Genomic DNA, 13,699 nt, shown 5'->3' on the forward strand with positions numbered 1-13,699 from the left:
ATATCAGCACGTGCAAACGAACATTGTGTTTGCAATAGGTGAACAAAGAGTAGTCAAGATATGATTGAACAAACCCGAACTGTATCAACGCCGTTAATAATTTCGAGAACCAACATCTGGGAGCTTGGCGTAGTCCATAGAGAGATTTCTTCAGTTTGCACACTTTTGTTCGATCCTTAGATGTAAAACCTGGTGGCAACTGCATGTATACTTCCTCGTTCAAATCCCCATGTAAGAAAGCATTATGTACATCCATCTGATGCAACTCCCAGTTCCTAGCGGCCGCCACGGCTAAGAAGGTTCGGACTGTCGTCAGTTTGGCCACAGGAGCAAAAGTCTCATTGTAATCTAACCCTTCAACCTGTCTAATCCCGAGAATAACTAGGCGCTCCTTATACCGTTCAATCGTCCCATCTGAATTATATTTGATCTTATAAACCCATTTACTCCCTATTGCCTTTTTTCCGGGAGGTAGGGATTCCAATGTCCATGTACCATTATCCTCCAGAGCCTGGATTTCCTTCCTCATGGATTCTCTCCATTTCTCACTTTTTACTGCCTCAGAAAAACTGGTAGGCTCGGCTCCTGTAGTGACTGCAGCTAAGAAAACTTGATGTCTAGCAGAGAAGTTAGTACATGTCACATAATTTCCTATGGGATAGGGAGTCGTACTTGAGGACTTTGATTCAGAGTTGGCTTGAGTGTGAATGGGGTCTTTCAAACATCAAGCAGTGTAGGTTAAGTAGGGCTTTAACAAAACAGATGGCGTGCAATGTCGATGTCCCCTGCCAAGTTGCTCTTCTGGTGCTGTTTGTAGTGCTGGATCCACACTAATTCCATCTTCTCCGCCATTAACTTCCACTTCCTGCACACCCCCTCCATTGCCTTGCTCCTTCTCTCTTCTATTAGTATTTTGAAAGCTTTCCCTATCATTTGCATAAATATCGTCTTCGTCACTCCCCCTGGCTTTATTTCCTCTGGGGCTGTGAAAAACATCATCATCAACTACGGTCGCAATTGCCGGGGGGATTGTCTTCAAGAGTTAGTTCTAAATCACTGGCATATGGAAATATATTTTCATGGAAGACTACATCGCGGGAGACGAAATATTCACCGCTCTCAATATCATATACGTGCCAACCTTTCTTTCCGTAGGGATAGCCTACAAAAACACACTTCCTACTCCTCGCTCCAAACTTATCCTTATCTCGAGGACTCCAATGAGCATAGCAGAGACAACCAGATACTCTTATTTGCTCGTATTGAGGTGTCATTCCGAACAGTATCTCATACGGAGTCTTCCCGCCAAGTACGAAAGAAGGTGTCTTATTTATTAAGTATCCGATGGTCAAGACACACTCCCCCCAAAAACGAATAGGCAAACCTGCTTGAAACCTCAATGCTCTCGCAACATTCAAAATATGCCTATGTTTTCTCTCCACTCGACCATTCTGTTGGGATGTTCCAACACAAGAAGTTTGATGCAGAATGCCATGAGTTTCGAAGTATGATTTAAGGCTCTTAAACTCTATTCCATTATCACTTCGAACAACTCTGACTTGCTTGCCAAATTGGCGTTCTGCCATGGCACAAAAATTATCAACAATATGTGCTACTTCACTTTTTTCAAGTAACAGGTAAACCCACACAACACGAGAATAATCATCAACAATGGTTAGAAAGTAAACGGCACCACAAGAGGCATGTACTTTATAAGCACCCCATGTATCACAATGAATTAGAAAAAAACAATCATCAGCTTTATGTTTACTTTCAGGAAAAACTTCCCTAGTTTGTTTTGCTCTGTAACAAACATCACATGGCTTATCTCTTTTAGGTCTACTGTTTAATTTACCTACTTTAAGAAGAGGAGATAATATCTGTTTAGACGGATGCCCTAATCTGCGATGCCACAACTCCCATTCACTCATTCCACTTGTTCTATTTGCCTAAACCGGTGTTGCTCCTCTAAAATGATAGACCGCATCACACTGCTCACCCGCTCCAATCAGAGTCCTCGAGGTTTGGTCCCGTATCACGCATAGCTTGTTAGTAAAAGTGACAGTACAATTTATCTCTTGCAATAATTTAGCTATAGAAATAAGGCTGCAGTTCATTCTTGGTACAAAAAATACATGATGTAAATAAATATTTCCACCCAAATGCAAAGTCCTTTCTTTCACTGCAGTAGTTTGCTTCACATTGGGAAGTTCCACCGGACACGGTGTAATATTCCGAACATCAATCAATAAATCAATTTCTCCAGTCATATGGTGCGACGCCCCGGAATCAATTATCCAATCAGTAGAATTTTTCTTACCGGAAAGTCTTTCACCAGATTTATGTGAATTCAGAATATTAAGAAGTGTTGTCCATTGATCTCCACTCAGCCCCGGAAACCCGCTACGGTCATGATCATTTGTGGTTCCAACCTTCTGTCCTCCAGTCTCACTTCTCGCTGCTTGGGCAGCGTTTGCTCTTGCCTTGTTTCCTCGTCCTCGTCCGCCGGCACCCATGCCCGAACCACTTCGCCTGCGGCCTGCTCCTTTCCCGGTTGAGTGTGGTCTATCTCCCCACCATTCTGGATATCCAATCACCTGAAAGCAGTCATTTCCTTCATGTCCGGATTTTCCACAGTGTGTACAACTCACGCTTTTATCCTTTGTACGTGCAGCAGCTGCTTTTGCACCAGCACCTACATGTACCGCAAAACCCATAGCATCACTTCGTTCTTCTTTGATCTTGGCTATACTTTGATGCCTTTCCTCTTGAATGACAAATGCATAGACACGGTTCAAACTCGGCAACGGCTCTATGCTCAAAATATTCGAACGCACGGTGCCATAAGTTGCGTCGTCAAGGCCCATCAAGAACTGGTGTACCCTCTCTTCTTCTCACTTCTTTTCAAGTATGGTCGCAATTTTGCAGCTGCAACCGCTACAACGACACGCGGGTACTGGATCATAATCATCTAGTTCATCCCTCATGACCTTCAGCTTCCCGTAGTAAGCCATCACTGCTTGTCCCTGTTGTTTACAAGCAGCCAAATCAGCCTTCAATTGATGGACTCAAGATCCATTCCCGATAGAAAATCTCTGTCGCAGATCCTCCCACAAGTCTTTCACGCTCTCCATATATGATATAGTAGATCACAAGGTTGGTTCGATTGTATTGAAAATCCATGCAACCAGCATTGAATTCACCATCCACCAATCTTCGATATCGATTGAGTCATCTGTTGGTTTACCCAACGTTCCGTCAACAAACCCGAGCTTTCTCTTTGCTCTAAGGGCGTTTCTCATGGATCTCGTCCATTCCTCATAGTTCTCACCTTTTAACTAAACATGTGAGATAATCATTCCAGGGTTGTCAGACGGATGCAAGTAATACCGCGAGAAGACGGTCGTGTCTTTCCCTACGCCTTTTCTGTTGTCTTCACCTTCGCCTGACATGGTGGAAAACCCGTCGAGACGCCTTCTGATTCGCTAGTGCGCACTGTTGCGCACTGTTCCGATCCTTCGATAAAGAAAAGAAAACCGAAGACTGTAGAAGAAGACTTCGCCGCTGTTGGAAGAAGAAGAAGAACCGAAGAACTCTGCTTGAGTGCAGAGTTCTTGTCTGAACTGCGAAAGTCAGAACTTGGAACCGCCGGTTGTAGCCTTGGGAGGATTCTCAATCTCTGTCTCTCTGGAGTTTGGTCTGCTCTTGCTCTGGAGTCTGGAACAAACAATGAGACGTACAGTGGAGCCGGTCCAACTGGTAACTGCTAAACTGGAAAGTCTGGAATGGAATTCTAAAGTCTGAATTCTGAAAGAGCCGTAGTGAGGAATGAGGGAGACGAAGAGTCTTCTCTTCTTTCTATTTTCGATGGAAGCCTCGAGTCTGGATTATGGTTTCTGGGAGCGCCGTAGTGAGGACTGCCAAAGACAAAGTGTCGAACTGGAAACTGGAGTGCAAAGTCTGTACTCTACCGGCGTCGGGCAATGTCGCTTCCGCTACTGATCTCCAGGTCTTAAAACACAGACCTCTCGCTCCCGTTTATGGCTCTGATACCATGTAAAACCTCGTGGAAATTGTGTCTCTCATTATGCAAGATACATCCTATATATACAATTCCTACGCTTGAATTTAGGAGATTCAGTTATAGTAGGAAATTACTAATTACAAATTCCCAAAAAAATCTAGGAAACTACTATCCAAATACATCTAGGAAACTACCAATTGCACATGCATGCAAGAAGATTCCCAACACAGGAAGGAGACGTGGAGATTTCCAATACAAGGATACGTGGAGATTTCCAATTCCCAATATGGGTTCAACCAAAAGTGGATTCAATTTCAAACCATGGTATCGTTACATCGAAATTAATTGAAAAAGACTTTTTCTTGATTACCATGCAAAAAGCATCTAGCTAGCCAGTCTAGAAGTGAACCGGAAGTCAATGCTTTCATCACATGACTGGAGGTGATGGAGGCTCTCGATCTTAAAAATTGTGTGGTCAAAGGTGACGCGTAGTTGATTAATTACAAGTCTTCTGTCCAATGACATTGATGATTGTCCTTGGTGTGGAAGGACCTGTAAACTTTCTAGGAAGTAACAGAGACATTATACTGTCCTTCACTGCCCAAGATCTGGTAAAAGGATTGTTGCTCCATAGAAGGTTAATTATAATTTGTATATACTAAGTATAGACCTGATCCATTGAGGTAATCGTTGGTACAAGAATGTTAGCAGCCTCCATTGATGGGTTACAGGGTTACAGCTGCTTACAAAAAAATATAGGTTACTTAGATCTAGACTATGACCCAAATTATAAATTGGTAAGAAATTGGAAATTGAAAAACTTTTATTGGAAGAATCAATATTACAGTTTCTTCCGGACCTCGCACTTCTCTTCCTCTATTTGTGCCCCTTGCAGACTCTGCGTGTGGACTGTGCTGAAGTAGATTTGGTTTGGCTGAGATTTCAAAAATATTATACAACGCAGTGTACGTATTGGATACCCATCGAAGAAGGGAGAAAACTGATTATGACGTACGTGAGGAGTCCTCTGTTGAATTTAAATCAAAGCGTAAACTAACTTTTACATGGAAGATAAAACGAGCAGACGCTGTCGATCGACTCGGCGGACAAGAACGATCTCGACCATGTTTGTCAAGGTCAAGCTGCTGCTGCTTCTGTGCCCATTTCTCTCTCTGGTCATGACGTTGGCGGCCTCAGATGATGCTAATTTTACCTATAATGGCTTCCGAGGTGCTAATCTTAGCCTAGACGGCTCCGCACAAATCACACCCAACGGCCTCCTGATGCTAACCAACGAATCTACTCGACAAATGGGTCATGCCTTCTATCCATACCCTCTCCAGTTCAAGAAGCAATCCGACGGTAATGTTTTCACTTTCTCTACCACTTTTGTATTCGGGATCCTCTCCAAGTATCAAAATTTAAGCGCTCATGGGATTTGATGTAACCGTTTCTGGTCACACATCATTTTTTGACTAATTACCTCGTCACCTCATTTGCTCCCAAGTGGCCGATGACTCAGAGGCCAAAGTGGAGCTCCCTAGCATAGTGCAACCCAGCTACTCCCTGCAGGAGGTGATCTGGCTACCAGCAACGACGGAAACTGAACCGGCTACTTCCTGCTGGAGACGATCTGCTCATCTTTGTAGGCGGCGGGAACTGAGGGACCTGCATGAACTGAATCAGAGAACCCGGGGGTGTTTACCCGGCGAGGTCACTCCAATGGTTAAGTCAGCACTTAGTCGTGAGCTGAGAATGATATTAGAGAATGAAAGAGCTGGAGAAAAGGGGTTACCATTTCTCCTCGCCCCTGGGGGGTGAGGCCTTTATATACTAGAGTCCTCGTGGGTTTGGTGGAGCAGTTCCCGGATTCCTGCTGTAATGGGACCTGCTTTCGTGTTAGGTGGGCATAAAGCCACCAACTGGTAAGGTTTCTCATTTCCACCTTAATCGGGGAGTGGGTGAGCTAATATAGCCGTTACAAGTCACAATCCCATGAAATGCGGGGTACGGTGGTGAGCTCCTCGGAGTTGTCACATGGTGGTCGATCTGACTAGGAGGCGAGCCGCCCGTAAGTGGCGAGCTGCCTGGTGGCGAGCTGCCTGTGGCGAGCTGCCTGGTGGCGAGCTGCTTGGTGGCGAACTGCCTAGTGGCGAACTGTCTGTTGGCAAGCTGCTTGGTGGCGAACTGCCTAGTGGCGAGCTGTCTGTTGGCAAGCTGCTTGGTGGCGAACTGCCTAGTGGCGAGCTGTCTGTGTAGCGTTGCATGGTAGCGAGCTGCCTGTAAGTGATACAAGATGGCGAGCTACCTGTAAGGGCTGCAAGGTGGCGAGCTGCCTATAAGTGTTGCAAGGTGGCGAGCTGCCTGTAAGGTGTTGTGCTAACTAGGTGCCAAGCTACCTGTAAGTGTTGCAAGGTGACGAGCTGCCTAGTGGCGAGCTGCCTGTAAGGTGTTGGGCTGACCAGGTGTCGAGTTGCCAAAGTTGACAGGCTACACGATGGCGAGCTACCCGTGGCGAGTTGCCTATGGCAAACTGCCTATAAGTGGTGAGCTGCCTAGTTGTTAAGAGGCTGCATCTAGTTGCCATAAGGTGTTAGGTGTCATAGTGTCATTGGAGGGCCAAATCCGCCCTCATCAGGATTGCTTTCGTGATCACACCTTCAAGAGGGTTTCCGGGAGCTCGACCGACCCAATATCTAGGCCTTTTCAATGAGTCCACAAATGATGATCCGTCCAGCCATGTTGTCGCAGTTGAGCTTGACACCTTCCAGAGCAAAGAATTCTCTGATATCGATGACAATCATGTCGGTATCGACATTAACAACTTAACATCTGTTGATTCCAAGCCGGCATCTTATGCCACCGATCAAAGTGGTGGGCATAAGAACGAACATAAGCCTCAAGAGTGGGCAAGCAATGCAAGTATGGATCGAGTATAATGGCTTGGACGGTCGAATTAATGTCACATTAACTCCGATTAATGTGCCTAAACCAGATATCCCACTCTTGTCTTTGCGTTACAATCTTTCTCCGATCGTGAAAGACTACATGTACGTTGGCTTCTCATCAGCGACGGGCACCGTTCCTACGTTCCATTACATGTTGGGATGGAACCTTAAGATGAATGGACCAGCTAAAGAGATCGTCATCTCCCAACTTCCGAAGCTACCTCGAGTAGGACCCAAAGAGCATTCCAAATTTCTGACGGTGGGAATGCCCGCTATAGGCCTAGTTTTAGCATCCACAGTCATCTCCGCTATCCTTTTCATCTTGAGAAGGAAGAGAAAGTTCGCTGAAGAGCTTGAAGATTGGGAACTAGAGTATGGGCCTCAAAGATTCAAATACAAAGATCTTTACACCGCCACCAAGGGATTTAGGGGCAAAGAGCATCTTGGTATTGGGGGTTTCGTTAGGGTCTACAGAGGAGTATTACCCACGTCCAAAATCGAAGTTGCAGTGAAGAGAGTCTCTCACGAATCCCAACAAGGAACGAGAGAATTCGTCGCTGAGATTATTTGCATGGGTCGGCTGCAGCACCGAAACTTGGTACAACTCTTGAGCTATTACTGACGTAAAGGAGGAGAACTCTTACTCGTATACGATTATATGCCCAATGGAAGTCTAGACAAGTTACTCTTCAACCAACAAAGGCCAAACTCAATTGGGGTCAAAAGGTTTCAAATCATCAAAGGGGTAGGGTCTGGGCTATTTTATTTGCACGAAGGTTGGGAGAAGGTGGTCGTTCACAGAGATGTCAAGTCCAGCAATGTTTTATTAGATAGTGACTTTAATGCAAGGTTACGAGATTTTGGGCTCGGAAGACTGTACGGTCATGGAACTGATCCCAAAACTACTCATGTGGTAGGGACGTTAGGTTACCTTGCACCAGAGTTTACTAGGACCAGTAAACCATCACCGAGCACAGATGTGTTCAGTTTGGGGCTTTTCTGCTTGAAGTGGCTTGTGGGAGAAGGCCAATAGATCCACAAGCATCAGCAGAGGACGTAATTTTAGTGGACCGAGTGTTCTCATGTTGGAGTAGAGGGACAATTCTTGAGACAGTAGATCCAAATCTGGGCAGTGACTATGTAGCCGAGGAAGTAATTCTAGTGTTAAAAGCTTGGCCTGCTTTGCTCTCACTCTATTCCGACTTCTAGGCCTACCATGAGACAAGTCATGCGGTTTTTGGTCGGGGCTACCCCTCTCCCAGACTCATCTTTGCATGGTTTGAGTGCAAGTGGTCTCATATTTGGACACGATGAAGGCTTCAGCAACTTTGCCACATTGTCTTCTTCTACACAATTGACATTCACACAACCATCGTTGTCTTCAGACTCCCTCCTCTCAACTGGCCGTTAATAAATCTGTGTAAGTGCACTGATCACCTTTTGATGATCAAGGAAAAGTAAGGTGGGTTGTGTAATTTACTTCATTGTTTCTGATTTTTTTAGGAAATTTACTCATGTAGCTGGCAGTGATTCAGTTTAATTATCAGATTATCTAAACTATTCTAAGGGCACAAGCTATGCAGGTGTACTAGTAAACGGTAAAGATATAATTGAACTTAACTTTTATGCCCTACACAAAAAAGACAAATATCCATTTTATAATAAGGTAAAATACAAAAGACAATCACAAAAACTTCCCTTATAGCTTCATTTTAACAAAAACCTTCCCACTATTTTCAAAAAATTTGACAAAAACCTCCCTTCCTTACTGATCAGGACAGGAAACGTGTATAGTTACGAAATTACCCCTAAACATCATCTAATCACTTTGTAAAGTACCATATTTGCCCTCAATAACCTCCCCGCTCTTCTCTTCTATCTCCCCACCGTCCTTACACAACACCGAACTGCTCCCACCTAGCCGGAACCTCCACCGCCCCTACACTAATCGAACCATATCAGTAATTGTCTTTGCAGTTCTTTGAGATAAGTGGGATAAACTAAAGCAAGGGAAAAGAAGCAAAAAACCCATTATTTTGGGACAATCAATAATCAAGAGCCATGTTGATTATTCAATTGTCATAATAACACAGTGGTAAAGAAACAAGTTTAGATTTCGATAAAAATTGGCTATTTGGTCACAGAAACAGAGGACCACTTTAGCTTTCAAAAACCGAGTGAAAGGGAGAAGGGCATGCAAGCACTGGAACTCCAATAACTCCTCGCACCTGCGTGACCTTCCTCATCGCCAGCCTTAGTGATGGCTCTTCTTGAATGCACCAAAATGCAACCTTTAGGAATCTCTCCAGTAGATATCTAACCTGCTTTGACAGCAGCAGTTGTAAGCCAAATCTGTTAGAATTTCTCCATTGTCATTTTCGTCAGTTTCTGTTGGAATGTTCTTCCTACAATAGACGATCTCTAGCAACAAGACCTCAAAGCTATATATATCAACCTTTGTAGTGATTGCCATACTCTTTTTTGTTTTTTTTTTTTTTGAGAGAGAGAAAGGTAATTGAATTCATTAAGAAAAGAGAAGGGTACATAAGGTGTACACATATAAAGAAAAGAAAAACAAAAACAGGGATCAAATTTGTAGGAATTATACAGGAGGAAACTTCAGAGTATAAATCTTCTAACAGAGCACCTAATTTTTCTAGTCCATCTACAAGAACATTAAATTCCCTTGGAATCCAAATCATGTTTGCATTAGAAGCAGTCAGTAAATCCCTTCCCTTCGTTAGAAAGTGTCCAAGTCTCCACGGTCTACTCTCTTGTTTTCCTAACCATTTTATAGTGTTTGCTGAATCACTTCAATGGAGAGGTCCTGAATACCTAATTTGTCAATTATTCTGATCCCTGTAAGTGCAGCCAACACTTCTGCCTGGGTAGAATCTGTTATGCCTACAGCCAACACTTCTACCTAATCTGTTAGTCTCCTGAACCACTTGGGTGCAACATACCTTTTGGTTTCCCTAATAACTGTATGAATTCGACTCTGGTTATTCATCAGAAGCTTTGCCAATCCAAAGTCGGAAATCTTGGTGTAAAACAATCTTCAAGAAGTATATTTTCACAATGGATGACTTGGGTTCTACACTCTTCATGCAAATTCAGGAGCCCTCTTGCAGCTCCAAACACAATATGGGTGTGTTGGTTCCAATTGGGTTTTGGAGTTCTGAAAAGGAAGCTTGCTAAAGCACCACTGCTCATGAGCTCATACACAAGAAGTCGATGTTGTCCTCATTGCAATACCCAATCAATCAGACTAGATTCTTGTGGTGGGTGTCCAATAACACCTACTTCTGTTCTAAACTCTTGCTCGCGCTCTTGAATTACTCTAACTTCTTTACTGCAACATCGGCCCCTTTATAAACAGTTCTAAAAGAATCCCTTCCCAGCTCTTCGCTAAAATCGCTTATAGCTTCCTGGAGGTCTTGCTAAGTAAAAGAGGATGGAACTTCTACAATATTTCTTTTTGGTTAAATCGATTTTGGTTTGTTGCAGCAAGCTAAGAAAACAAACAGGGTAGTTACAACTATTAACTATTAGTACCAATTTAACAAAGACAAATCGAGCTACCCGAAAACAGCGAGATGACGATGATCATTATCCTTCTCTTGTCTTTCTTTACATGGAGATTGTCTACTCTTACTTTGAGGAGAGCCTTTCCATTAATGTTTCTGTTTATCCCTTCCATTTGAAAGTGGTAGAGTCTTCTTCCAACAGGTCTGACCTGTGAGAACTACAACACACCAGTGAGTGTGATCGCCAATGAGAAAAACGGAGTGGCAAATAGAGTAACGAGAGTGAGACTGAGGAAGAGAGAGAGAGAGAGAGAGAGAGAGGGCGGGTTGGGAAGCGATCCCAACGGCTTAGTTGCTTCTCTGTCGGTGAGGGTGAAGGAGCTTGGTAGGGATGAAAGAGTATAGCGGGATGTTGGAAGGAGGGTAAAATAGGTATTTCGAAAGATTTGATCATTTGTTTAATGTTTTCCGTGATGATCATTGGCGGAAGGGGGAGGTTTTTGTCAAATTTTTTAAAAATAACAGGGAGGTTTTTGCTAAAGTAAAACTATAGGGGAGGTTTTTATGATTACCAAAAAATTAAGGATAGGTTTTTGTATTTTACCCTTTATAATAATATAGATAATGACCCCAAAGTATGAATACAAACACCAATCCATTTAGATTAGCCAAAATACCATCTACGTTGGCATAAATGTATGGAGAGCGGCTTCCATCAGGGCAGACCCATGCCCAGACCATTCCAACAGCATGAAATAAAAGTAATGAATACGGAGATATTTTCGATGCAAGGCGGTAAAGGCTGCTCGAAAAGTGCTTTGCCCTGATCAAAGCCAAACTCAAATGTATGGGGGCATTGAATAGGCTGAGTGTAATTCTGATTTTCTTTGCAAGGTGTCAATTCACCTGGTTGGTAAGGTCTCTTGTTGGTTGCAGTGGAGATTTGGGATAAAATCCCACCTGCACCTGGGTTAGAGGGTTTATAGGTTTGGGGGATGGACTACCCCATTGTGTAGTCTTTTGGAAAAAAAAAATTCTGATTGCTTTTGCTTCGTAGTTCAGACTTGGCATTCTTTTATTTGTCTGAATGAAATAAAATGAAATAGTCCTCACTTTTTATGGAAGAGAATGGAATTACGAGGAGGGTTATTTGTTTTGAGTTGAGGTAGGAAACAAGATTATATCAGTTTGCATCAGTCTTAAAGTGCCAGTGAGTGCAAATATCAGATAAGATCTCTTTTTTCTACCAAGAAGAATGACAAGAATGCAAATCATATATAATTATAAATAAATGGGCGTAAAACTGAAGCAGGTGCAAATTTTGAATCCAATTCAGATTTAATACAACAAACAATAGATCCATAAATTGCCCCCCGTACCCTACATGGTTGAGGCCCACCCTTCATTTAGGCTATGTTTGGTTTGAAGGAAAAGGTAGGGAAACCTATACAAGGTTTGTAAAGGTTTCCCTACCATTCCCTTCTCTTTCCTACTTTTTCCTTCAAACCAAATACAGCCTTAAGCTTGTTTAATTAGATAGAAAATAAGAATAGAAAGTAGAGTGTAAGTTCATATCATACTTTGTGAAATTCCTTATAAGCTCAGTTTGGAAGAGGAGTACAAATACAAATATGCAGAATGCAAAATTTTATATTTTATATTATTTTGTCTGATTTATACTATACATATTTACATTTATACTCCTTCCAAAATAAGTCTTAACAACTTTCCTAAACTTTTATTTATCTCTTATTCTCTATCAAAATCACGTAGCCCTAGTGGACCGCATTTAAGAGATTGATAAGGTGACAAAGTTAAGGTGGTTGCATCGTTTAGCCCATTAAATTTGAAGTTTCCTCAGTCCAGAACATTCTCATGTCCCTGGTACATGCACGCAGAGAACAAATGCATATTATTCATAAGTTGTTTTCAGGAATAGACAACAAATGAACAAATTGAATGGTTTGGATCAACTCAGATGCAAGTAGTGGTAGAGTCAGAGATATTGTTCGTCAGAGGACAAAATCATGGAAATGCAGATAGATCTTGCCTTGGGTGATTCAAGGAATCAATTGATAAAAACCGCAATTGACCTGAAAGATTAGCCCCAATTAGACCTCCTTTCGATTAGGAAAAGCCACTCCCCCGTTAGCCACATAACAAATTTTGAAAAGACAGGCTCATCAAGTTTCTAGAATCAAACCCTCCCACTTGTCAATTTATTTGAATTTCATCAGTAATTAGTCTAAGCCTTAATTAGTATAAGGCATTAAACTATTCAGATGCAGACTCCAAATTTGTTGGGTAGCGTAAGTATACAATGAGCAGTGTTTTTTTATCTTTCTTTTCTTTTTTTTAAAAAAAAAAGGGTAGAGTAAAAAAATTAATAATAAAAATAAAAAGTGTAAAGAAATATACGATAGGCAGAAAACAAGCAAAAGCCAGTCAATTCCCATACCGGCCAACAAAACTGAAGTCAAGAAAAATCAGATACCACGACACCTCGTTCTGAACAACCGAAACACATCACCCTACAAACAGCTCACAACATCTGAGAACTCTGACCAACAAATAAACATGGAAGTCTTCAAAAGACCCCCTTTTTAAACATAACATTCCTACCTCTGCCTCTATCTCTTCTAAGAGCCCCGGGTCCCATGGAAAGGGGTCCACCAACTCCCGAGGGGGAATCCCGTTGGATCAGAAGAACAATCCGACCAAGACATGTCAGTCTCTGAATCAAAGTCCGACCATGAGCAAGGAGCATCCGGTGAACCAACTGATATGGCTTTATTGGTAAACTTAGGAGGCATTCTTTTTTCTGATTTTGAGAGGGGAGAAGTTGGTCAATGAGATTTCGGTTCTCATTGATTAAGAATCACATGTTTTTTTTTTAATTTATGTGGAAATTAGGGAAAGTTTATTTTCGCAGTAAGTGATAGTCATTTCATAAGTGGATAAATAACTTTCCCATTTAGGGAGAAAGTTGCCAATACTTAAATGGAACAAAAATGCCCCTTTTAATAATGGATTTTTTATGGCTAAAATGATCATTGCCTTATTTACATGAAAAATAAAAGAACATGAAAAAATGCACTTACCCGAATAAGAATTTCATAGAAAAAACTTAAATAACTACATTTACCAAGGTAAATATAACTTACCGAAAAGCGAACTGGGCCTTAGTATTAAACCAATGC

At 42.3% G+C, this 13,699-nt stretch overlaps 2 pseudogenes; one reads left to right on the forward strand and one right to left on the reverse strand.

The window, feature by feature from the left end:
- Positions 1-1,001: 1,001 nt before the first annotated feature.
- On the reverse strand, positions 1,002-3,452 carry LOC148802203 (uncharacterized; annotated as a pseudogene).
- Positions 3,453-4,783: 1,331 nt separating this feature from the next.
- LOC104601087 (L-type lectin-domain containing receptor kinase IV.2-like) lies at positions 4,784-8,383 on the forward strand (annotated as a pseudogene).
- The last annotated feature ends 5,316 nt before the right edge of the window (positions 8,384-13,699 follow it).

Source organism: Nelumbo nucifera, chromosome 2 (genome assembly GCF_055504915.1).
Source record: "Nelumbo nucifera cultivar China Antique chromosome 2, China Antique-T2T, whole genome shotgun sequence".
NCBI classification, from domain to species: Eukaryota; Viridiplantae; Streptophyta; class Magnoliopsida; order Proteales; family Nelumbonaceae; genus Nelumbo; species Nelumbo nucifera.